The sequence below is a fragment of the Podarcis gaigeae genome (assembly GCF_964106915.1).
Source record: "Podarcis gaigeae genome assembly, chromosome: 2".
Classification (NCBI taxonomy): domain Eukaryota; kingdom Metazoa; phylum Chordata; class Lepidosauria; order Squamata; family Lacertidae; genus Podarcis; species Podarcis gaigeae.
This window is the reverse complement of record NC_139679.1, coordinates 57,179,342-57,205,254: the sequence shown is the minus strand read 5'-3', so window position 1 is coordinate 57,205,254 and position 25,913 is coordinate 57,179,342. Positions and strand designations below refer to the sequence as shown.

The 25,913-nt window shown below is 41.8% G+C and overlaps 1 protein-coding gene across 1 annotated transcript in view; it reads left to right on the top strand.

The window, feature by feature from the left end:
- The first annotated feature begins 280 nt into the window (after positions 1-280).
- RAD50 (RAD50 double strand break repair protein) overlaps positions 281-25,913 on the top strand; it is a 147,568-nt gene continuing 121,935 nt past the window's right edge. The window contains exon 1 of the mRNA XM_083728365.1: positions 281-583. The gene's annotated coding sequence lies outside the window, so the exon portion shown is untranslated. The remainder of the gene's footprint in view (positions 584-25,913) is intronic.

Sequence of the window (25,913 nt, the reverse complement as noted above, 5' to 3'; positions counted from 1 at the left end):
AAGCAGGTGTTTTCCCATTCAAGTGCAAACAAATGTAAATTTAATAAACAAAGAACACCAAGAATTATGTTTGTGAACATGGCAATCTTGTTTGCCCATAGCTGAGCATGAGTGATAAAAATAAGTTTTGAAACTAGCCTTGACTTGAGGTATACACTTTTGCTTTCTCAAACTACTCTTTTCCTCCATTATCCCAGCCTCCTTTTTTCTCTCTCTTTCATTTGACGTTAAGGTCTGAAGCAGAGCAGAAAGAAAAGTGAAAGCGATAGTAATATGCTTTATGTTTGAACGGCAACCTGAGGTTTGAGTGCATTTGTTATGGAAGATGGAAGCATAACAGAGAATGGGCCTTTTAATCATCTAGAAATTGCCAAAACCTGTAAGTTCAGCAAGGATTGCAGTTGCCAGCTGTTCCTGTTTATTCCCCACCCCTGCCTGACCAGCTAAAGGATATTTGAAGACTGTTGGGGGGAAAGAAACAATGCCTATATTGTGTGGTACTAAGGCTGAAAAAGGACACAAGCATTATTCTGGAGCTGGAAACCATCTTGAAGAGCTCTGAACCAGAAGAAGCTCTAAAAAGGTAAGTTTTGTTTTTTATGTTTTTTAGTAGATCCAGAAATGGGAAAGGGGGGGAAAGCAGGCAAGCTTGAAAGCCTGACACAGACACCCACCGACCCACCCCCCAACTTGCTATAGTTGGAGGCCTATCCTTGAGACAAAATAATTTTGTGATGCTCAGAAGCTAGCTCATTGTTTTCTGATGTTCAGATGATTCTGACCACAATGTGATGGTCCTTTTCCTCTTTGGATTCTTTCTTCCTGTAATCTAATTGCATGGTGTACAAGAGTACATAGCAGCCAGAAAGCCTTTGTCACTGTATTTCTGTTTTTATTTGAGAGTATGTAAATCATTTTCTGACCTGATAGTTACTTTCTAGCCTTTGGAGCCAAGTTAGTTTTTTTCAAAGTGTGTTCATTTGCTCTGTCTGAACCATGTGTGTGTGTGTGCGCGCGCGCTTCAAGTATAAAAGAGAGGAAGGGCTCATCTATACTGTTGTATAATGTGGAGAATAAACTTCCTGTATTTCCATTAATTCCCAGTTGTCCATTTTACATTCTCCTCCAGCCTTCCAACACTATTCCCTCCATCAATCTTGATTTTCTCTCTCCTTTTTGGAGTATCCTTAATATGAGAAAATCCAAATGGAGAGATTTTATCATCTGTAGCTTTTATATTTTACTTAACATTCAAGTATGCAGCGTTCTTGGCCTTTGTAAAATGATTTGAGCAGCTTGTCCGATCAAGCACCTCGGGTATTTGCTTCTTTGTCTACGTGGCTTACAACTGGAGCGAAGCATTTGCTTCAGATTCTGAATCGTGGCTGGAGCAGTGCCTAATGTTCAAGAATAAATCTTCTCTGTAGGCTGCAGACCCATGTGTGCAAGGCTAGGCCCACTGGGATGAAAGCAGAAGGGAGAACTGTCAAAACTGTACCCAAAATTAAAAGGCTGGTGGGGAAGGGGTTAAGCAGCCTCTTCTCTCCACCCACCTCTCCACTTTTCTATATAAATATTTAGAACTGTTCCCTCGAGATGCTGCTTTGCTTTTCTCAAACCGGCTGCCAGGGCTTTGTTTCCCTATCTGACATTGTATGTTAAAGGTTCTGCTTTGCTCCATGACCTCTCTCTTGAAGCAAATAAATATTGCTTGAGTCTAAAGAGAAAGCCCAGGCAATCTGCAAACAAGTGAAAGTGGCAGTGGGCACAGTGGCAAGATTACTGGCTCTTTCTAGGGAAATGTCTGGAGTGTGAAGATTTGCTATGTTTTGCCTGAGGATGGATTTGGGACTCTTCCTCTCTTCATCTAATAAGTGTAGCTCTGCTGGCTGGAGTATTGTGTGTGATGTTAATTTGCCAGGTTGTGCTGCACACTAGCACAGCGCAGGGTGTTTTGTGCAGAAAATGTCCGAATAAATCACGATGCCGGCATTCTTTTCTAAATGAAATTACAGTGCTGAGAACTGTGCTGTGTGTTGTGTAAAATTACTGCTGTACTGTGTTCTTTCAGCTCAAAACACAAGGTGTCAGACATCACAGAGCCTTTCATCTGTTTCCAACAAGCTTTATGATTAGACGTATTTTAGGGGTAGGTTATTTGTTATCAATTTTAGCATTTTTTTTTTCATTTGCAATGAAGCCTTCAGTCCAGAGTAGGTTTCTCAAGCCTGAGTACAGTGCTACCTTGGCTTACAGACACTTCAGGTTACAGACTCTGCTAACCCAGAAATAGTACCTCGGGTAAAGAACTTTGCTTCAGGATGAGAACAGAAATCGTGCCGCCACAGCGCAGCAGCAGCAGGAGGCTCCATTAGCTCAAGTGGTACCTCAGGTTAAGAACAGTTTCAGGTTAAGAACAGACCTCCGGAACGAATTTTCTTAACCCGAGGTACCACTGTAATAGCTTCATTCTCCATTGGTAATAACATTTCCAACAGTCTGCTCTTCAGTAAACAGTAGCAAAACATAACAGCTTTAAGTAGTTAGAAAACAATTATTCTCCCTAACATAAACCAATTCTCTAACACACATCCAGTGCTTTTGTGAAATGCACATGTAACATGTAACAGTTTAGGAGTGAAGCCCTTACTTCTTTCGTTATCTAACTCTTTTGAGAATGGAGCATTTGCTTTTTATCAGCACTCTTCTGTTTACTAGAACTAGAGAAAAATACTGGGATTATTTATTTTCTTTTTCTGGCATTCCAAATGGCTTTAGATGAGGGGCGGCCAACATGAGGTTCTCAAAATATATTGGACTACAGCACCCATCATTCCTGACCATTTCCCATGCCGGCTGGGGCTGATGGGAGTTGTGGATCATTTCCAGACAACCTCCTTCTTGAACATGCATCCTGATTTATTTGCACAAAGCTCTCAAGGTGATGGAACATTGGCTGTTTAATGAGCATTCAGTCTGATTTGTTTGCAGGGTGGTTATATGCTGTTGCGCCAAGAAAATCTTATCCCACACTTTCCAGTGCATTTTCCTGACACTTTCCTTATTGCAAAAAGTCTGTTTTGAATTTGCTGGTATGTGATTGAATCCCACCCTGGCCTGAAAGTGCCTATAGTCCAAAACTATGTTGACTCCCCCTGCTTTCAACCCATTAGCTCAAGTCAGTCATCGCATTACACCACGGTTTGTGCTAACTATACAGTGGTACCTTGGGTTGCAGACGCTTCAGGTTACAGACTCCGCTAACCCAGAAATAGTACCTCGGGTTAAGAACTTTGCTTCAGAATGAGAATATAATAATAATAATAATAATTTATTATTTATACCCCGCCCATCTGGCTGAGTTTCCCCAGCCACTCTGGGCGGCTCCCAATCAGTGTTAAAAACAGTACAGCATTACATATTAAAAACTTCCCTGAACAGGGCTGCCTTAAGATGTCTTCTGAACGTCAGGTAATTCTTTATCTCTTTGACATCTGATGGGAGGGCGTTCCACAGGGCGGGCGCCACTACCGAGGAGGCCCTCTGTCTGGTTCCCTGTAGCCTCACTTCTCGCAATGAGGGAACCGCCAGAAGGCCCTCGGCGCTGGATCTCAGTGTCCGGGCTGAACGATGGGGGTGGAGACGCTCCTTCAGGTATACAAGACCAAGGCTGTTTAGGGCTTTAAAGGTCAGCACCAACACTTTGAATCGTGCTCGGAAACGTACTGGGAGCCAATGCAGATCTCTCAGAACCGGTGTTATGTGGTCCCGGCGGCCACTCCCAGTCACCAGTCTAGCTGCCGCATTCTGGATTAATTGCAGTTTCCGGGTCACCTTCAAAGGTAGCCCCACGCAGAGTGCGTTGCAGTAGTCCAAGCGTGAGATAACTAGAGCATGCACCACTCTGGCGAGACAATCTGCGGGGAGGTAGGGTCTTAGCCTGCGTACCAGGTGGAGCTGGTAGACAGCTGCCCTGGACACAGAGTTAATCTGCGCCTCCATGGACAGCTGTGAGTCCAAAATGACTCCCAGGCTGCGCACCTGGTCCTTCAGGGGCACAGTTACCCCATTCAGGACCAGGGAATCCTCCACACCTGCCCGCCTCCTGTCCCCCAAAAACAGTACTTCTGTCTTGTCAGGATTCAACCTCAATCTGTTAGCCGCCATCCAACCTCCAACCGCCTCCAGGCACTCACACAGCACCTTCACCGCCTTCACTGGTTCTGATTTAAAGGAGAGGTAGAGCTGGGTGTCATCTGCATACTGATGAACACCCAGTCCAAACCCCCTGATGATCTCTCCCAGCGGCTTCATATAGATATTAAAAAGCATGGGGGAGAGGACAGAACCCTGAGTCACCCCACAAGTGAGAGCCCAGGGGTCTGAACACTCACCCCCCAACACCACTTTCTGGACACGGCCCAGGAGGAAGGAGCGGAACCACTGTATGACAGTGCCCCCAGCTCCCAGCCCCTCTAGACGGTCCAGAAGGATGTTATGGTCGATGGTGTCAAAGGCCGCTGAGAGATCCAGCAGAACTAGGAAACAGCTCTCACCTTTGTCCCTAGCCCGCCGGAGATCATCAACCAGCGCGACCAAGGCAGTTTCAGTCCCATGGTGAGGCCTGAATCCCGATTGGAAGGGATCCAAATGGAGAACAGAAATCGCACAGCAGCAGCAGGAGGCCCCATTAGCTAAAGTGGTACCTCAGGTTAAGAACAGACCTCCAGAATGAATTAAGTTCTTAACCCAAGGTACCACTGTAATGATTTGAGTTTGAGACCCATTACAGTGTGAGGGTTGGTTAGAGCATCAGACTAGGACCAGGCTTCAAATCCGCAGTCAGCAATGAAGCTCACTGGGTGACCTTAGGCCAGCCACTTCTTCTTAGCCTTACCTCCCTCATAGGATTGTTGTGGGGATTAAACGAGAAGGGGGAGACGTGTATATACCACCTTGAACTCCTTGGAGGAATAAACAAAGAAATAAACATACAATGAGCAAACCGTGGTGTGTGAGTAGGTGTAATGATAAACATGCTTGTCTGCTTGCACAGAGTACCTGAAATCTGCAACAGCACTGCAGTCACCCAGTTTTCTGGGCTTTGTGAAGAACTGCCCACTATCCTCTTTTCATGGAGTGAAATGATAAGACCTCTGCATTCTGTATACAAAAGAAAAAAGTGTACCTATACTGCACACCAAAGAAACTTCAAGTAAGCTTTAAATCGAAGAGTGTGTGGGTTGTACTTAGCACAGGCCCTCCGACTGTTGTTAAACCATCATTCCCATCCTCCCCAAACACTGGCCGTGTTGGCTGGATCTGATCAGATCCACAGGATTCCTCACCCCTGACTTAGCATGATGCTTATTCTGCACTCAGCAGATGGGCATTCTTCTGTGGGCATGCACTGTGAAACAGGGGCACAGTTTTACCTCACCTAAAAAATGTTGTTTAGCTGAAGTGGCTAATCAGAGGCAGCTGCTGTTTTCTCCAAGGGTTGCATAACAGTCCTTGCTTAGTGTAATCTAAAGTAAACAGGAAGGATCCTCTTGTTGCATTGTCATGCTGGCGGAGGCCACAGCCTGGAGAGGCTGAAGGCTGCTGCACACAAACACGCATTTCCTCCACAGATACTGTCGCCTCCATGTAGCAGTAATGCTTTATATACACCATCATGTGTTTGGTTCTGTGGGTGTAGCAGGCACAGCAGGGGGGCTTTTATGTGATAGTACGGCAAAAGAAGAGAGAGGTACATAGTGGTCTATGGGGAGGTTCTCCCACATGGCGAGGAACTTGGTATAAAAAGGCATATGATGAAAAACAGGCCTAACTAGCAAATTGGCAGAATCCAGGCAGGAGTTACATAACCTTTCTGATTAAGAAAAGGTGCTTTAGTGGGTGGTCCGGCTAAATCATTCTGCAGATATCAGGCAGCACATTACACAGCCCACAAAAACATAGAGCAGTGTGGGTTCGGAGGAGAATCCCAGTCTGCATAGGGTGGGCCTAAGGCTGGAGGACTTGGAGGTGGAGAAAAGATGCCTTGAAATGGCATGTTCTCCCCTCCCCTATTCTGAAGGTAAAGGGAATCGTGGGGTTGGGAAAGAGGGGTTGCTAGATGTTGTGGTTAGACATCTTTGAGAGAGGTGGAATAAAGACCCCTTAATGGCATTTTGGTGTCTTAAAATATATATATATACACCAGGCATGCCTCCCTGGAGAGAGCATTCCACAGGCCTGGAACCACTAATGTGAAGGCCTCTCATTAATGGTTTTGCTTTACTGACCCTGTGAATTTTGTTGCAATAGAGCAGTAGACCAACACAGGAACCTGGCTTTTAGCTATGCGCTTGTAATGTATTTGAACCAGCAGGTGGCAGCATCCAACCATAATTTGTATGTAGTTTGTGCATGTGTGTCAAACGTCTTCTGAATTACGGGTTATTTGAGTGAAACAACCCATAATCCCTTGTTTGGAAATAATGCCAAGGGTCAATGTTTGCTGCATGCGGAGGACCAAAGCAAGCATTCATGATACTCTATTATTAAACACTGCTTACCTGTAATATGTGAATGAGGCCAGTGTGTGGTGCATGTATGTAACTGAACACAGCATGTCATGCATCTGGACTGCATTCCATGAGATCTTGTGGCCTAGTAAGCCTGTTAGTCTTCAAGGTGCCGTAAGACTAATTTTTTTATTTTCCTTCAGCGTCTTGTTCTCGGAGTGATGAACCAGATGCTTGTGTTTTTTTTATATATAAATATTTATTAAGATTTTTTGTGAAAGAAAAACATAAGTAATAAACAACATTGCTTATATCATAACAAAATTTCATAACTTGTTTAGACTTCCTCACGTCTCCTGCTCCTATTTACATTGCTTAAAAGTTTTTTCAAGCAAATTATCATCTTGTTTGCAATCTTATATCCACTCATTTAAATATAATCTAATAGTTCTCCCAAAAGGTTTGTCTTTTCCTTAATCTCACTTATCATCAAATTCCAATCTAATTTAGTGGAGGCCAATTATTTATGATCAAGCATCCTTCTTAACATTCAATCAAGTTACAATATTTTTGTAAATAAATTTTAAATTTCTTCCAATCTTCTTCAATCCTTTCTTCTCCCAGGTCTCGGATTCTGCCAGTCATCTCTGCCAGTTGCATATAGTCTATCAGCTGCGTCTGCCATTCTTCCAGTGTGGGAAACCCACAAGCAGGACCTGAGTGCAAGAGTGCTCTCCCCTCTTGGGGTTTCCAGCATTTGGTATTGAGAAGCATTACTGCCTCCGACCAAGGAGACAGAGCTTAGCCATCATGTCTAGTAGCCACTAGTAGCCTTTTCTTCCATGAATTTGTCTAATCCAAACTGGTGGCCTTCACTGCCTCCTGTGGAAGCAACTGTGGAGTTCGTACGGAGCCCCCAGTCGTCTCACGGACTATTGACCCATACACCACTAATCCGCTGCCACCAACCAGGTCCTCCCTGGTAAAATCACTTCAGTCTCAGTCAAGTTCTCAATGAATAAAGAAGAGTGTATTTTATTTCAGACACAAACAAACTTTTACAGCTTTCCAAACGTTGTTGCTCTTTACTTTCTTAGTCTTATTTCCCTCTCTCTATCTCTTCTACCTCTCCACACTCAAGAACCCACTGCCCTAACTGTCTCTTTATTACCAACTGCCTTTCCCAACCAGCCAACCCACTAAAAATACCCACCAACAACTCCCAACCAACTCCTCCCAGAACTGGTTTTATAGTCCCACTGACTCCACCCCACCGGGTCCTGTCTGTGCAACCTATTTAACTATTTCCCCTCCAGCACACTCTCATATATGTTAACGTCACAGCAACTTCTGCCACTTATGTGCTGTGTGAAGAAGTCCTTTATGTTAGAGTTTGTAAGGGACCCTGAGGGTCATCTAGTCCGAGCCCCTGCAATGCAGGAATCCCCCCCCCCCAATGTGGGGCTTGAACCTGCGACCATGAGATCCTCATGCTCTACCAAATGAGCTGTCCCAGGTGACTTCCAGTCTCTTAGGTATCCTGGTCCTGAATTGTTTAGAGTTTGAAATGTCAATAACAAAAGCTTGAATGTTGTTTGATGGCTGGTGCAGATCTTTCAACCCTGGTGTAATATGTAATATGTAATAAAGCTGGGTGTTCCACTGAGCATCCTAACAGCTACATTTTATACTAACATCACCTTCTAAACCAACAGGAGCACTCAGGAGCGCCCTAACTGTGGATCACTGTGGAAACACTACATTGAATTGCAGCACCAAAACCAAATTCCTAGGATCAGAATGTGCTCGGCCTCAGAGGCACCTTGTTCCTTCATTCTCACTATGTATCCCCACTTGGTAGATCTTGCACTTTAAAAAATAACAAGAAGACTCCGCAAGCCTCAAGTCTGCCCACCTTTGCTATGAAGGGAGAGGCACAGAAGAAAGGAACTTCCTGTGTGATTTGCACCTTCATCTGCTGATTTTGATGATATGAGACAGAGGTCTGGAAAGTCTGTTTTTATTTCTTAAAATGTCCCTTAAACGTATAGTAGTGTGCAATTTCTTTCCTGCACACCCCCCCACCTATCTTTTGCACTGAACACAATACTTAGGGAAGCCTGAATTTCTCAACAACTTGTCATTTCTCTCCTTCTGCAAAATCTCCCAGGATGATAGCATTTCCTATTTATAGGCTTCTTTGAACTAAATATGTTGAAATATCCAGTAAGTGTTACATTTGAACAGCACTACTTTTGTGGAGAGGGGTTATAATAAAAACCAAAAACAACATCAGTGATTCATGGAGGGTCACAAAAGCTCTACAATGTGACCTATATTAGGAATATTCTACAGGCAGTGGAAATCAGCAGTAGATAATAAATTGGTCTTAAAGTACTTTATTTTAAAACACGAAAGGCTTGAATTGAAAGAGAGTGGTAGGCTCATAGCGACCCAGTGGGTTTCAGGGCTGAGTGGGGATTTGAACCCAGAACTCGCACGTCCAAGTCTGTTGCTGTTTTCACTGCAGCTCACTCACTCTTCCTTTGTGGTGTAGTACCTTGGGTTAAGAACTTAATTCGTTCTGGGGGTCCGTTCTTAACCTGAAAGTGTTCTTAACCTGAGGTACCACTTTAGCTAATGGGGCCTCCTGCTGCCGCCACCCCACGATTTCTGTTCTCATCCTGAAGCAAAGTTCTTAACCTGAGGTACTATTTCTGAGTTAGCAGAGTCTGTAACCTGAAGCATCTGTAACCCGAGGTACCACTGTACTTAGTGTTGCACTGGGACCTGGGCAACCAGAGTTCAAATTCAAGGAAGCTCACCGGGTGACCTTGAGCCAGTCACTGTTATGGTTGTTATGAGGGTAAAATTTAGATCCACGAATGCTGCTTTGCGCTGGGGTGTGTGTGTAGATATAATATATTATATAAATAATATAATCCCTAAGTGAAGCAGGTTACTACTTAGACCCATCCACATCTTCCTCAAAGAACTATAGTCCCCTTGCCCTGCCTTCAATGTCCTTCCCCATTTCCTATCCCCAGGATGCCAAACCACGTAAGACGCAGCTAACAAAATTAACCACTGAGCTGTAGTTCAGTGGGTAGAGCACCTGCATTGCATGCAAAGGTTTCCAGGATCAGTCCCCAGGCAAGGCTTGGCAAGAGCGCTGCTGCCAGCCAGTTTAAACAGTGCTGAACTAGATGAGCCCAATGGTCTGGCTATAAGATAGGGTGTAGAATGCACCTTCATGTGCTCAACCAACAATCAAGAGTGGACTTTTCCTGGTTTAAAATCTTGACCCTGTTACAGGAGGGCCATTCTCTGTTTGCCTGGGTAGGCAGGCATGAGCAGGAGTCACCTAGGTGTCTTCTATATTACTCCTTTGATGCCCTAAAAACTGTGCTGAGTTTGTCTTTGTTTATTTATATGTCCTTCTCTGGTCTGCATTGCACACTGGTCCCTGATTAAGCAAATGGGCATAATGGTCCCTGATTAAGCAAATGGGCATAAAGATCCTATGAATCTTGTGACAGTGGGTGCTTCCCATCTGACACCAGTCCAGTGGGTGACAGAATTGCCCCAAACCTGACAAGGGGAGCCCTGGTTGAGATGTGTATACTTGCCCCACCCCCCAGAAAGTCTATAGTAAATGTTGTACAATGTGCGACACCGGCTGTGTGGAGAAATCACCACTATAAAAGCCAAGGCTAACTCTTTCTGCCTTCCTTAAACAGCTGCTGTGGTGTAGAGAGCCAGCGTGGAGCAGTGGTAAGCGTGTCAGACTGGGACCCGAGAGACCAGGGTTCAAATCCCCACTTGGCCCTGTAGCTCATTGGGTGACTTTGGGCCAGTCACTCGCTCTCAGCCTAACCTGCCTCACACGGTGGTTGTTTTGGAGGGACTTAAATAAGGAGGGGAAGAAACATGTAAGAAGAAAAAGGTGGACTGTAAATGCAATAAATCAGGCATGTCCAAATTCAGGCCCGGGGGCCTAATCTGGCCTGCCGGTTGGGTTAATTTGGCCTCTGCAACAGTTAATTTCAATCCTAAAAGAAGCTCAACAACTTTAATCCTATAAAAAGCTCAACAACTCTGAGGTAAAATCCTTAAAAAACAACTTTGGTCGACCCTCACGCATGTTCACTTCATCAAATCTAGCCCTCTTTGAAAAAAAAGTTTGGACACCCCTACATGAATAAGCTATTTCACTCTTCACAAAGCGCCTTTTCAATAGCTCTGATAATTCAGTGACTTGAAGCTCTCAGCTCCTATGTTAACCATAGTTTGCTGTCCTCAAGAATAGCTTCTCCACCCTTTCCTATAATCTGGAGATTATTTATCAGAAGGGAACCAAAGCTGCCATGGGTGCTATTTATCGCTTCATACAGGAGGGTTCCTGGCTACAGATGAGGATTCTTTCATTTTTATTCATTAATATATGGTTAAGTATAGCAGGGGTCTTCTGGCCTTTAGCCCTTAGGCATTGTTGGTGTGAGTAAATTTGCTTATGCCAACATAGGTCAAATTCCAAACCTCTTGCTACAAATGGGACCAGGCAGTATCTTCTATATGTCTTCATGGGTGGCATAAGGTCAATTAACTGGAAAGATGCAAAACCTGCCTTGCCACTTTATACGAGAAGAGGTAATATACCTTCTGCTTTATATGCCAGCCTTATCAGAGTGGACCTTCTTATCGGCACGAAAGCCTTTGCTCTGCTGCTTTGCGTGTTGTCTCGTTTTCCTTAAGACTGGCAAGCTTTATTATAACTTCATGACTGATTGTGTACAAACTTGGAATGCCTGCTTGTTTCTGCATGCAGGTGAGGTTGAAAACAAGGCATCATTTCCCCCTTTGTGAGTTTGCAGATATTTGATTGTGACTAGTTTTGGGCCTTTGCCTAGGAGTCATCCATGCGGAGCTGACTGACCCAGGTCAAAAGCAGACGTTCTCCTCAGGGCAGTAGTAGAGCTGTACAAATGTGTTTACTCAGCTGGTTGGACACATACGAAGCAGGAAGGCAAGCAAATGGGCAGGAACTTGATAGAAGTATATACTAATTTTGTGTGGTGTGGAGAATTTAGAATTTGGGGCTACCTGGTGAGGATGAATTGGAAAATTCAGGTCGAAGAAAATAAAGCACTTCTTTGCACAGCACATAAGAGAACTGTGGAACTCACGCCCACAGGACATAGTGATGGGCACCAAATTGGATGGCTTTGAAAGAAAGCTGCTTATGCGAGCTGCACATGTGTAACGTAGCTCTGTTTAAAACAGTCAGAAGGTTTTGAAGATAGACATTAAGAGAAAAAGAAGATTATTGAACCTTACCTGTGAAGCTGGAAAGAGAGAGGAGGAAAACACTGCAATTTGTGGTCAGAGTAGTGTGATGAGATAGAATTTGATAATTCAGAGTAGGGCTTTCAGTGTGGTTGCCCCCATTTTGTGAAACAGGATTTCTGTTGAAATATGGCAGGCACTCACCATTTGCACTTCCCATAAACAACTGAATAATTTTTTGTTCTGACGAGCTCCCCCAGCTGAATGAATAGGTTACTTGCCCTCACTTTGTACTGCACTTTTTTTATTATGTTTTGAACGTCACCCTGAGACACATGTGCGGAAGGTGAAATAATAATGATAGAGATGGTGTAGAAGAGGACATTTCAACTTTTCATTAATACTTCCTACTAAACGTTCTGTCTTCTAAACAACTGTCAATAGCTCACAAATGTTGTACCACAACCTTTTAATGCTATTTGTATATATGAGACAGGATTTTCTGCCTCTGGTTTGGTGACATCCCACAATTACCACACTTTGCCGTGTATAAGACGAGGTTTTCTTACTGTAAAATAATCATCAAAATCGGGGGTCCTCTTATACATGGATAGTGCAGATGGGGGATTGGCAATTGGCTGCAGCCGCAAGCAGGAGTTTGTCAGTGGTGATTGTGTGTGTGATTGGTGGCTGCAGCAAGGGCTGCTTTGGATTGGACATGTGATTGCTGGCTGCTGGTGGCAAGTGGCCAAATGCTTGTGATTATCAGCATCTCCCCGCCCCCCTCCACAAAGAAGATGAACAACGGGGGCGTGTTATACACGGAAAAATATGGTAATCCACATATTTCCAAACAAAACCAAAAATGTCAAGCATTTATTAAAGTGGCAATTAGTCCATTTGCATGGCACCTATTAGCTTGCATGGAACTCACAAACACACCAATGATGTGAGATGTCCCTGATATTTGCAGCTTTGTTGTTGTTGTTGTTGTTTGTTGTTTAGTTGTGTCCGACTCTTCGTGACCCCATGGACCAGAGCACGCCAGGCACTCCTGTCTTCCACTGCCTCCCACAGTTTGGTCAAACTCATGCTGGTAGCTTTCCCAACATCAGAGTCTTTTCCAGGGAGTCTTCTCTTCTCATGAGGTGGCCAAAATATTGGAGTCTCAGCTTCAGGATCTGTCTTTCCAGTGAGCACTCAGGGCTGATTTCCTTCAGAATGGATAGGTTTGATCTTCTTGCAGTCCATGGGACTCTCAAGAGTCTCCTCCAACACCATAATTCAAAAGCATCAATTATTCGGCAATCAGCCTTCTTTATGGTAGCTCTCACTTCCATACATCACTACTGGGAAAACCATAGCTTTAACTATATGGACGTTTGTTGGCAAGGTGATGTCTCTGCTTTTTAAGATGCTGTCTAGGTTTGTCAATGCTTTTCTCCCAAGGAGCAGGCGTCTTTTAATTTTGTGGCTGCTGTCGGACTTCCGGTGGAGCGCGGAACCTAACGCAGGCGAGGGTTCTTTCTGCGGAGGTAACCCCAGCTTTTTCGCCAGTTTTTGGAGGATTTGAGGGCGCCAGTACCTCCAACCAAGCCTCTGGTGGGTGTCTAGAGGTCCAGGTACCCGGCAGTGCCAGACAGCCGATCGTTCTGTCGTCAGGTAGCCTTTGAAAAAAAGGTGAAGAGTACGACGGTGCGGGCGGCAGGCAGTCGGGCAGCCATTACAGCGGCGATTTAACGGCGATTTAGCGAAGCCCCGAGCCTGCAAGGGATAGCGCTTTGCTCTCAATACGAAGAGACCCGGACATATAAAACAGACAGCGAACTGAATAAAACAAAATAAGGAAGTCTCCGGGTAAAAAAAGGGGAGAAGGTTCGAGTTCTGCGTTGGTTTGACTTCAGCGGAAAAAGACGCAGCGTTGCGAGCAGAGCTTAAAGAGAAAGTAAGTTACCGCCAGCGGATACTGTTTCCGTCTCCCTCGGGTAGCTATAGTTTAAAAGGAAAAAAGAAACTCCTTTCTTGGTAAGGGAGAAAGTTAAGAGGGAGCAGAAAAGAGGGGTGATAGAAAAGAAATCCCAGCCGGCAGGGTAACTGAAGAAACGGAAAAATAGAAAGGATTGGAGCTAGAATATTTTCCGGAAAGCTAAAGCAGCGAGAGAGTGAGAAGACGCTCCGACGCCATCTTAAGAGGGGAGGCAAGGAGAGGCGCCGTGGAGGTTGCACCAAACGACTCAAAAAAGTGTTAAACACGGGGATACCGGGTACTACAAACATACCGGCTCAGTTGTTGGAGAGGTTACGTCGCAGCTTATCAGACCCCTGCGGGGTTGCTACCCCCCGCCCGGGAAGCTAACTAAGAAACTTTGGTTGACGCGGCAAACAGACGGGACAGACGGATTCCCATGGAGAGGTGCGCCTAGTAGTACACTGCACTATTTTATGACCACATTGGGGCCACTTTATTACTCTCCTCTGAGCCTTCGGGCCGGTGTCAGCCTCGGAGAGTAGCCTCCCTCCTTGCAGGACTGAGCTTTAGATACTTCCAACTTAAATGCTTACGAAGTAGGTACGGACCATCTCAAAATAGCTTAGGTCATTCAAATCGATATCAATACTGACAGTCAAATCCTTCTTTCATTTGTGACATTCGGAGTAGCCCCTTACAACTCTGACTCACTCCCCAGCTTATCAATATTAGGACAGTATGGGTTATCAGCCCGCAAACTGAATTCACGGACATCGAGATATCGGTTGGATTAGCCCGAGTGGGGGCAAGAAGCTTATAGACTGAACACTTTCGATTAAAAACGGCCAACTAACCCACCCTGAGATTTGGGGGGGGAAAGGACAGAAGTCAAGTATATCAAGCATACTAAGCAGCGGGGAACGGGGAACGGACTGGGCTATTCCCTACACTCATTTGTGATTTAGTTTTCTGTTTGGTTAACGTAATTCTCCGATTTATTCACTTGGGGCTGTATTTCCTTTCCTCTGATTGTGATGGCCAATGTGATATTGATTAAGGGGTTTCGGTACTAACTTAAGACTGTGTTTGAAGTAAGGGTAGAAGCCCTAAAACATAGAAACATCAGATCAGACAGGTCACAACCTGACCCCCAAAGAACTGCGATAATGGCATATAATCAAAAAAAAGGACCGGAGGGGGGTACCCCAACAGATAGGAAAGCCTCAAAACAAGAAACAGAATTTAGAACAGAAATATTGAGAATGTTCGCAGAAATAAAACAAAGCGAGAAAAATTTAGAGACAAAATTAGAGCAGGTAGACAATAAAATTGGAAAAATGGATAAAAAGATTGAAGAGACAGTAAGTGAACTTAAAGGTCAGATTAAGGAGGTATCAGAAAGAGTGGATGAGGGGTTTAAAAAGACCAAACAGGAAATGAAAGAAATGAGACGGGAAGAAGATAAAATGAAAGATGAGATAGTAGACCTATATAAAAAACAGGAAGAATTAAAAGACTCTATCGCGATGAATGAACTTAAACAAAGAGAAGCGAACTTAAGGCTGAGACAGATTCCAGAATTACTAAATGAAAATATAAAAGAAAGACTAACAAAGGAAATGGCACAGTGGTTAGAACTAACGGAGGAGGAGGTGGCAGGAGCAATACAAAATGCATACAGAATGAAAATTAAAGCAAAGAAAGCAAAGAAATATCCAGGTGACTGTTTAGTCACATTCAAAGACAAAGAGATGAGAAATCTGATTTTGCAAAGAAATAGAGAGAAGAGACTCTACATTGACGGAAATTACATAATCATATTTAAAGATATTTCAATAAGATTATTGAAACGAAGAGAATCGTATAAACCACTCGTGCACTTGCTCAAAAAAAATAGAATAGACTTCCGCTGGGAATTTCCGGAAGGTGTTACTTTCTTTTACAAAGGAGTCAAAAGAAGACTGACTAGTCCGGAGGAAATAGGAAAGTTTACAAGAAGATATAAAGAACTGCAACAAGGAGAGGAGGAGCCGAAAGGAGCCGAAGGCGGAATCAGACGGAGGGAAGACTCAGAGCCGGTAGAAGAGGAAGAACAGAACGAAAGAAAGACAGACGAAGAGGAAGAAAACGAAGAAGAAGAAGGAATAGAAGGATCTTAGGCTAAAAATTTGAAATTAATAAAGATGACTTTAAAACTATGGAGTTGGAATGTGAATGGGATGAATGATAAGAAAAAACGGAATTGTATTGAACGCATTTTAAAAAAGAAAAATCTAGATATTACATGTTTACAAGAAACGCATGTCGCAAAGAAACATAGGAAAATTCTGATCAATAAGAGGCTAGGGAACGAATTCATCTCCTCAGATAAAGAGAAGAAAAGGGGAGTAGTACTATACATTAAAAACAAAATCGAGGCACACCAACTATTTAAGGATGAGGAAGGAAGAGTGATCGCGGTTCATATCAAATGGCAAGGTGAAGCATTGATAATAGTGGGGATTTATGCCCCTAATGGGAATAAAACAGAATTCTTTAGCTCACTGGAAGAAAAATTATTTGAATACATGGACCAAAAAATTATAATAATGGGAGATTTGAATGATGTGACCTCAATTGAGATGGACAGACTAAGAAACTCTAAGAATAGAGAAGGGAAGCTACCTAAGACATTTTTCACACTGATTGAAAACTGTAACCTTATCGATATCTGGAGATTAAAACACCCTCTAGAGAAACAGTTCACATATCACTCAGAACCAAACCAATCATTTTCAAGAATAGACCAAATATGGATATCGAACGAATTGACACCAAGAATAAAAAAAATTGAAATCCAGGCCAAAGTACTATCAGATCACAACCCAATTGAAATGGAAATGAAGGGGACAGAAGAACGAACGTTCAGATGGAGATTAAATGATAATCTATGGGATGATCAAAAATTTGTCGATAGAATCCGGAAAAAACTAGGGGAATACTTCCTAGACAATTCAGATAAAGGGGTGAAATCAAGTGTGGTATGGGACGCGAGTAAAGCGGTAATGAGGGGTCTTTTTATCCAGCAAAATGTTCTGAAAAAAAAGAATAAGGAAAAGAGGTCAAAAGAAATTCTGAGACAGATTATGGATAATGAGCAGAAATTGATCACAGAACCGAATAATGTAAATATAATGCTGGAAATAAAGTCCCTTCAAACGCAATTTGCAATGATGATAAATAAGGAGGTCGAGTGGAACATAAAAAGGTTAAGACAAAAAAACTTTGAATTTGCCAATAAGTCAGGTAAATGGCTCGCGTGGCAAGTTAAAAAGAGGAAAGAACAAAATACAATCAATAAAATACTAATAAATGATGAAGAAACAACTGATCCGAAAGAAATTAGAAAAGGTTTTTTAGACTTCTATGAGCAACTATACCGACATAAGGAAAGGAATAATAAGAAAAAAATAGACAGATACTTAAAAGAAAAGATGGTGAAGAAGATGTCATCTGAGCAGAAAGAACAACTAAACGCCCCAATCTGTAGAATAGAGGTGGAAGAAATGATTAGAGAACTGAAAAGAGGGAAGGCCCCGGGTCCAGACGGGTTTACACTGAGCTACTATAAAGAAATGAAAGACACATTGATGATTCCGCTTATGGAAGTAATGAACAACATCTTAAAAGAAAGAGATATGCCCAGATCATGGAAAGAGGCCTTTATTACCATCATCCCAAAACAAGATTCGGACCTAACCCAAGTTAAGAATTATAGATCCATCTCCTTATTGAATACGGACTATAAGATTTTTGCTGGCTTTTTAGCCAAAAGACTAAAAAAGATATTAATAAGGACGATACATGAAGACCAGACGGGCTTTCTCCCGGGTAGGCTAATAAGAAACAACACAAGATGTATAATTAATCTTATTGAATACTTATCAGATAGACACGACAAACCAGCTAGCCTAATTTTCATAGACGCGGAGAAAGCCTTCGATAATGTAACTTGGGACTTCATGTTAAAAAATCTGGAAGTAATGGATGTGGGACAAGAGTTTTTAAACGGCATCAAGGCGATTTATACAGAGCAGAAGGCGAGGCTGATAATCAACAATGTCATCACTGAGGATATAAATATATGTAAGGGAACAAGGCAGGGCTGCCCGCTCTCGCCGCTGCTCTTCATAGTGGTGTTGGAGGTACTATTGAACGCAATACGACAAAATAAGAAAATCAAAGGGGTAACATTAGGTTCAAATGAGTATAAAGTCAAAGCCTACGTGGATGATGTTGTTCTTACGGTGGAAGAACCTATAGAAAGTATAAGGGCGATCCTGAATGAGATGGAAGAATTTGGGAAGCTCGCAGGTTTTAAATTGAATAAGAGTAAGACAAAAATGATTGTCAAAAACATGGATCAGGATACGGTGGCAACAGTGCAACAACAAACTGAAATTGAGGTTGTTAAAAAGATAAAGTATTTGGGAATCTGGATTACCAACAAAAATATTGACTTATATCAAAACAATTACATCCCGGTTTGGAATAAAATTAAAAAAGATCTGGAGGTCTGGGCCAGAATGAAATTATCATTCTGGGGAAGAATATCCATGGTGAAAATGATGCTGCTACCCAAACTGTTATTTCTGTTCCAAACATTACCCATACTAAAAGGATCCAAAAACTTTAGAGAATGGCAAAGAGCGATCTCTAGATACGTTTGGGAAGGGAAGAAGCCCAGAATTAAATTTAAGTTGCTAACCGACACAACAGAAAGAGGGGGCTTTGCCCTTCCTGACATGAGATTGTACTACGAAGCATCCTGTTTGTGCTGGTTAAAAGAATGGGTTAAGTTGGAGAACAGAGGGTTATTAGATCTGGAAGGGTACAATAACAAATTTGGGTGGCATGCGTATTTATGGACGGACAAAAAGAGGGTGCATAAGGGTTTCAGCTGTCATATTTTTAAGGGTCCACTAATAGAGGTCTGGGACAGATATAAAAACATACTGGAGCCGAGAATACCACACTGGCTATCCCCGCAGGAGTTAACAAGTGTTAAGAAAGTTAATATGGAAGAAGAGTGGGGGAAGTACTGGGAGATGGTCATTAACGAAGGGGGTAAATGGAAAATCAAACCATACGACCAGGTAAAAGCGCTCACACAGGGCTGGCTTCACTATTTTCAGATAAACGAGATGTTTAAAACAGAGGTGAAGGAAAGGGGATATGAGGAGAAAGAATCTATATTTCAAAAAGAGATAATAAATAGTGAATATAAAATCCTCTCCAAAATGTATAAAAGCTTATTAGAGTGGCACACAAAGGATGAGGAGGTGAAGTCAGTGATGGTACAATGGGCTAGGGACTTCGGGTATAACATTCAAATGGAAGATTGGGAAAAACTCTGGAGGGAGAATATAAAATTTACGGCCTGTTCGTTACTGAAGGAAAATATCATGAAGATGCAGTACAGGTGGTATATGACACCCGTTAAACTGGCCAAGATGTATAAGATAGACAACAAATGCTGGAAATGCAAACAAAAGGAAGGGACATTTTACCATCTATGGTGGGAGTGTAAGAAGGTTAAAAGTTTCTGGGAGGAAATATATAATGAATTGAAAAAGATCTTAGGTTATACCTTTGTTAAAAAACCAGAAGCATTCCTACTATGTATTATAGGAAAAGACATTAGGAGAAAGGATCACAAATTCTTTCAGTATGCGGTGACGGCAGCCAGAATAGTAGTAGCCCAGAGGTGGAAACAAGAAGAAACCCCAACGGTGGCAGATTGGAGAGGAAAACTGATAGAATATGCTGAGTTGGATAAGTTAACAGGGAAAATAAGGTTCCTAAAAGATCAAAAATTTATTGAAGACTGGGGGAAATTCATAGGATATCTGGAGAACAAATGTATGGTAAAAACAACGCTTGTGGGATTCAAAGAGGCTCTGTAAAGAACTAATAAGTATTGCTTAATAGAAATAATGTATCAAAGGGGTATGAATGGCAATGTGTAATTTGAAATGTGTATCTAAGATTTAAACACGAATGAAGGTTCAACGACGTCGAAGGAAGTCCTAAATGTATGCGAAAGGTTGAAATTTGGAAATAATGTATATATAAGGATATCAATAAAATTTTAAAATGCAAAAAAAAAAAAAAAATGTGGCTGCTGTCACCATCTGCAGTGATCATGGAGACCAAGAAAGTAAAATCTCTCATTGCCTCCATTTCTTCCCCTTCTATTTGCCAGGAGGTGATGGGACCAGTGGCCATGATCTTCGTTTTTTTGATGTTGAGGTTCAAACCATATTTTGCGCTCTCCTCTTTCACCCTCATTAAAAGGTTCTTTAATTCCTTCTCACTTTCTGCCATCAATGTTGTGTCATCTGCATATCTGAGGTTGTTGGTATTTCTTCCAGCATCATATAAACCTTAGGGTGCTATCATATCCCTTTGATATGCATTCCATCCATATGCATGGCAGTTGCTGTACCATTCCCTACCTTCCAGCTAACATTTTCTATCACAATTAGGCTTGTCAGGCCTTGTTTAATAGCACCAAACCTGTTTTTATGTGTAGATTAAAATGGATGTATTCTAAGTTAGGAATTCAAAAGGAAGAGGGCTTGATTGTTTTGACAATAGCATCCATTTGGTAGCAATTAAGGCTGGCAGATACATCATGTTATATGTGGCACCCGCTAATCTGGGAGTGGGGAACCTGTGTCACCCTCCTGGTGTTGCAAAACAACAACTCCCATAATCCTGGATCAAAGGCCATGCTGGCTTGAACTGATGGGAATTGCAGTCCAACAACACGGACACAACTATGACTCCAGTCCATATACGTGCAAAAATGCAGCAGGCATTTTGCACCTGAACCTCCTGAAATTTGAACCCTGGCTATTTAGGGATGGCAAGCAATAAAGTAAAATAATTAGCTCTGTGGCACGTTAAAAATAGGAAATGTATTGTGGCATCAGCACTTTCATCGATTTGTTGCTATGAATGGTAATAGTTCTGTTAAGAAACATCTCTGATACTGTGGAATGGACTTTCATTTGCAAGTTAATGATTCCCCATACGCAATCAAGATAAAACAGAGACAGTCCCAGGTAAGGTGGTTGACTGCCACATTATCCTCTCTTACTACTGAAAAGCGCTAAGTTCATTCACCCATGTTGGAAAAAGAATTAGAATATACACTGTGAGGAGTTGGGAAGTGGGTCTGATCTGAGAGCATCTCCTCTCTGAGGCAGACATAGGTACCATACAGACATTATAGCACTCCCTTAACTTTTCCATACATCTTTGAGAGCCAGTGTGGTGTAGTGGTTAAGAGCGGCAGTCACATAATCTGGGGAACCAGGTTCGTGTCTCCGCTCCTCCACATGCAGCTGCTGGGTGACCTTGGGCCAGTCACACTTCTCTGAAGTCTCTCAGCCCCACTCACCTCACAGAGTGTTTGTTGTGGGGGGAGGAAGGGAAAGGAGAATGTTAGCCGCTTTGAGACTCCTGAAGGGGAGTGAAAGGCGGGATATCAAATCCAAACTCTTCTTCTTCTTTGCTGTAGATGTAACTGCTGGGAACACTCATATCACTTGAAAGTAGTAGGAAAAGTGGTCTCAGTTGAAACAGAAACACTTATCGGTGCTATGTCTAATTGAATAGCCACTGAAGAGTATTTTATTTGCTGCTGAATAACTGCCCAGTTTTGCATCTCTGTGAAAATAAATTGTGGGTTGATTTTAAATTTTGAGTTGCTATTATAGTTGTTGAATTTGCTGAATGTCTTCAATATGTATCTTTAGGATAAATATTGTATTGGCTGGGGTTGTAAACTGATCCTTTTAGGGTGGAGAAAGAATTGTGCATAGGGAAGACTGAAGAGGCCACTTTTGATTTTTCGGTTTCTCTTTCTTCCAGTCTCATGTTCAGTTTTCCAGATCCGTTCGTGTTTTTTTTTTGTTTTGTTTTTTTTACGTCCTCATGAAAATTAGGTAGCATTTTACTGCAAATTTTTCCTAACATACACATTTTGGCAAAGCAGCTATACCTGGCACTATACATTTTTGTTATTTCTAGTAATATATGGGGGTTTTTTAATGCACACTTTACCTTAGTATATGCATTTTGTATGCTTAGAGGGATAATTACAGTGCAAGACTTGGGCAATTGCAAATTTCCAAGGACGCCTGTGAATAAGTTTGCGTATTATTTCAGAAAGTGGAATTTAGGAATCTTTGCCTTCCAATGTGAACAGAATCAAATTCCTCTCTAGTCCCTAGTGTGCACCAGACGGGCAGATGTAGCAGTACTGAATGTACTGTACTGTACTGTACTGAATGATGACACCTTTTAGGGCACAGAATTATGCTGAAGATCCATTGGCATGGTGGTTGTAGGGTTGTAGGGTGTAGAAGTACACATCGCATATCCTGTGATGCAGTGGGTTAGTATGTGTTGCTGTTAACCAGAAGATATTTTGAATCAGCGAATAAAACGGGGAAATTTCTGGCCTGGCAATTGAGAAAAAGACAAAAACAAAATGTGATAAACAAAATAATGGTTGAGGAAGAACTGATAGTAGATCCAAAAAGAATACAAAATAATTTCCTTAAATTCTATGAGGAGCTATACAAGAAAGGAGAAGAGGATCCAATCCAAATAGAAAGATATTTAGAGAAATGTAAAGGGAAGATTGTTACAGAGGAAGAAAGACACCAATTAAACAGACCCATAAACACAGAAGAGATACAGAATGCGATAAAAAAAAATGAAATTGGGTAAGGCACCAGGACCGGACGGCCTTTCGGCCAAATATTACAAAGTTTTGGAAAGCCAACTGACATCAGCGCTCTGCGATACGATGAATAATATCTTGAGAGGAGGGAGGATACCCGAGTCCTGGAGGGAAGCCTTTATAACATTAATCCCCAAAGTAGACACAGATAAACTGAATATGAAGAATTACAGGCCAATATCTTTGCTCAACAATGACTACAAAATATACGCTGAAATTATGGCAAACAGATTGAAAAGATGTTTAACAAATCTAATCCACAAGGACCAATCGGGTTTCCTCCCAAATAGATTTCTGAAAGATAACGTGAGACATGTTATAAACATAATTGAACACTTGGAGATTAATAATGATATCCCTGCAGCTCTGGTCTTCATAGACGCCGAGAAGGCGTTTGATAACGTCTCTTGGTCGTTTCTATTAAAATCCATAGAAAAGGCGGGGATAGAGGGAGAATTTATGAAAGGAATACAGGCAATATACTCAATCCAATCTGCTAAACTGGTGATAAATAATAACCTTACAAACAGATTCAAGATCGAGAAGGGAACAAGACAGGGTTGCCCTCTCTCCCCGCTCTTATTCATCATAGTTTTAGAAGTTTTGGCGAATAAAATAAGATCAATGCCTGAGATACAAGGGATAAAAATTGGATCAAAGGAGTTCAAACTAAAAGCTTATGCGGACGACCTGATGTTATCTTTGGAAGAGCCGCAAGGAAGTCTGGGCAGAGCGCTGGAAGTCTTAGAGGAGTACGGTAGACTATCTGGTTTCAAACTGAATAAATTTAAAACCAAAATGCTGATAAAGAATCTGAGTAACGATATAAAAGAAAAATTAGAGAGACAAAACAGAATTAAAGTGGCAAAAAAAATAAAATATTTAGGAATATGGCTCACACCAAAAAATATAAACCTGATTGAAGACAACTATTCGGCAACGTGGAATAAAATCAAAAAAGATCTGGATGTTTGGAACAGAGTTAACCTCTCCTGGCTGGGTAGGATGGAGGCTATAAAAATGAATATACTCCCTAAGATGCTGTTTCTGTTTCAAAATATTCCCGTTATTAGAGGGTCCAAAATATTTAAAGACTGGCAGAAAATTCTCTCAAGATTCATTTGGCAGGGAAGAAGGCCAAGGATCAGGTTTAAATTACTCACGGACCGAAAGGAGAGAGGAGGGCTCGCAGTCCCCAATCTAAAACTATATTACGAAGCTGCTTGTTTATGTTGGGTTAAGGAATGGATAACCTTGGAGAACACCGATTTATTAGATCTCGAAGGGGCAGATAATAGGTTTGGCTGGCACGCCTACCTTTGGTCAGATAAGGAGAAGCCCCATAAAGGATTTTCGAATCACATTATCAGAGGCCCCTTGTATGAAGTTTGGGAAAAAAATAAAAAATTGCTAGAGGGGAAAACACCTTGGTGGTTATGCCCAACAAATATCCTAACAATTAAAAAAATAAACCAGGAAGATCAAAGATTGACATATGAAGATCTATTAGTTAGATCTCAAAATAGCTGGAAATTAAGGCCATACGAGGAGTTAAAAGAGAAGCTGACGGGTTGGATACAGTATCATCAGATCAACGCAAGATGGACGGAAGATAAAAAAATAGGAATGAACGAAAAGAAATCTAAATTTCAGATTGAGATAATCGAGAGTAAATCTAAATTATTGTCTAAAATGTATAACATATTATTGGAGTGGGACACAAAAGACGAAGAAATTAAGGAAGTCATGGTCAAGTGGGCGATAGATTTGGGATATAACATAGAATATGAGAAATGGGCAAAATTGTGGAATGAGGGAATGAAATTCACGGCAAGCGCTGCAATTAGAGAAAATTTAGAAAAAATGATATATCGATGGTACTTAACACCAGAAAAATTAAGTAGGATGTATAGGACTGGAGATAAGGCCTGTTGGAGATGTAAAACAAAAGAAGGTAATTTTATACATATGTGGTGGGCATGTGAGGTAATGAAAAATTTTTGGAATCAAATATATGATGAGTTAAAAAAAATATTTAGATACACATTCCCCAAAAAACCAGAGGCCTTTTTATTAGGGATTGTTGGAGATGAGATAAAGAAAGAAGATAAAACCCTATTTCAATATTCAATGGCAGCGGCCAGAATGCTAATCGCCCAAAACTGGAAAAGTACAACTATACCAACGGTGAGGGATTGGCAATTAAAACTATATGACTTCATCGAATTGGCAAAAATGATGCAAAGAATTAGAAACCAAAAAAGTGCAAAGTTAAATGAAGATTGGAATAAATTTATGGCTTATATAGAAGGACATTTTAGAAACTTACCAACTATAGCAGGTCTGGTATAAAACTTCCGGTGTACAAACTAAATACCAACACCAGCTGTTAAAAGGAAACTATTAAAACTGGAAACCCGAAATCAGCAGGGAAGGAGGTCAGGTGATGGGTGTTAACTGTTATATACACTAAGTTTTTTCTTTTACTTTTTTTCTTTAATTTTCTCGGTTTTTCTTTTTAGTGTCTTTTTTTTTTTTCACGGGTTACTGTGCTCAGTGTGCAGCTGTATTTTGTGTTGTTTTTTCTTTAACTGTTTTTCTTTTTTCTGTTTTGCATATGTCTGTGTTATGAAAGCTATTTAATAAAAAGAATTAAAAAAAACAAACAAAAAAAAACAGAAGATTGGTGGTTTGAGCCCACCCAGGGATAGCTGTGGGCAGGATTCCTGCATTGCAGCGGGTTGGACTAATGACCCCTGGGGTCCCTTCCAGCTGTCCAGTTCTATGAGTCTACAATTCTATATGCCTGATGGAAGAGCCACTCCATCAGCAAGGATATGTTGGCAGAACAGCTAAAATAGGACAGAACTGTGGGCAGGAGGTATTTGTTTTTCATTAAATGCACACACACCAACCAGAATTGCATGTCTCTTTCAACAGCCTCATTCACCCAAACACAATCCTTACTTTTGATTGAAGGTTTGCTTGCTGTGGTTATTTGGTACTCTCCCAGAGCTGGGATTGACCAATCGATTGGTATTTTCCCAGGGTAGGCTTATTTCTTGCTGCATGCAAAGTAAACTATATGGTGCAATATTATGGTGGAAAAACCATCTGAACAGAACTCCACTGACTCATGTGGAGCATGCCTCATGCTCTTCACATTCATGCAGGGGGATTTTAACATCTAGCTTTGAATTTTGATTCTGGCCATGTGGAAGAGCTCAACATCTTTGGGGATGGTTGCTCCAGACAAACCATGATAATCTCTGTTTGTCTTCCTAAATGTGTTATGGCTTCCGTAGCCACATGTTGTGTAGCTATAGAAGTAGAAGGCTTCTTTAATTAA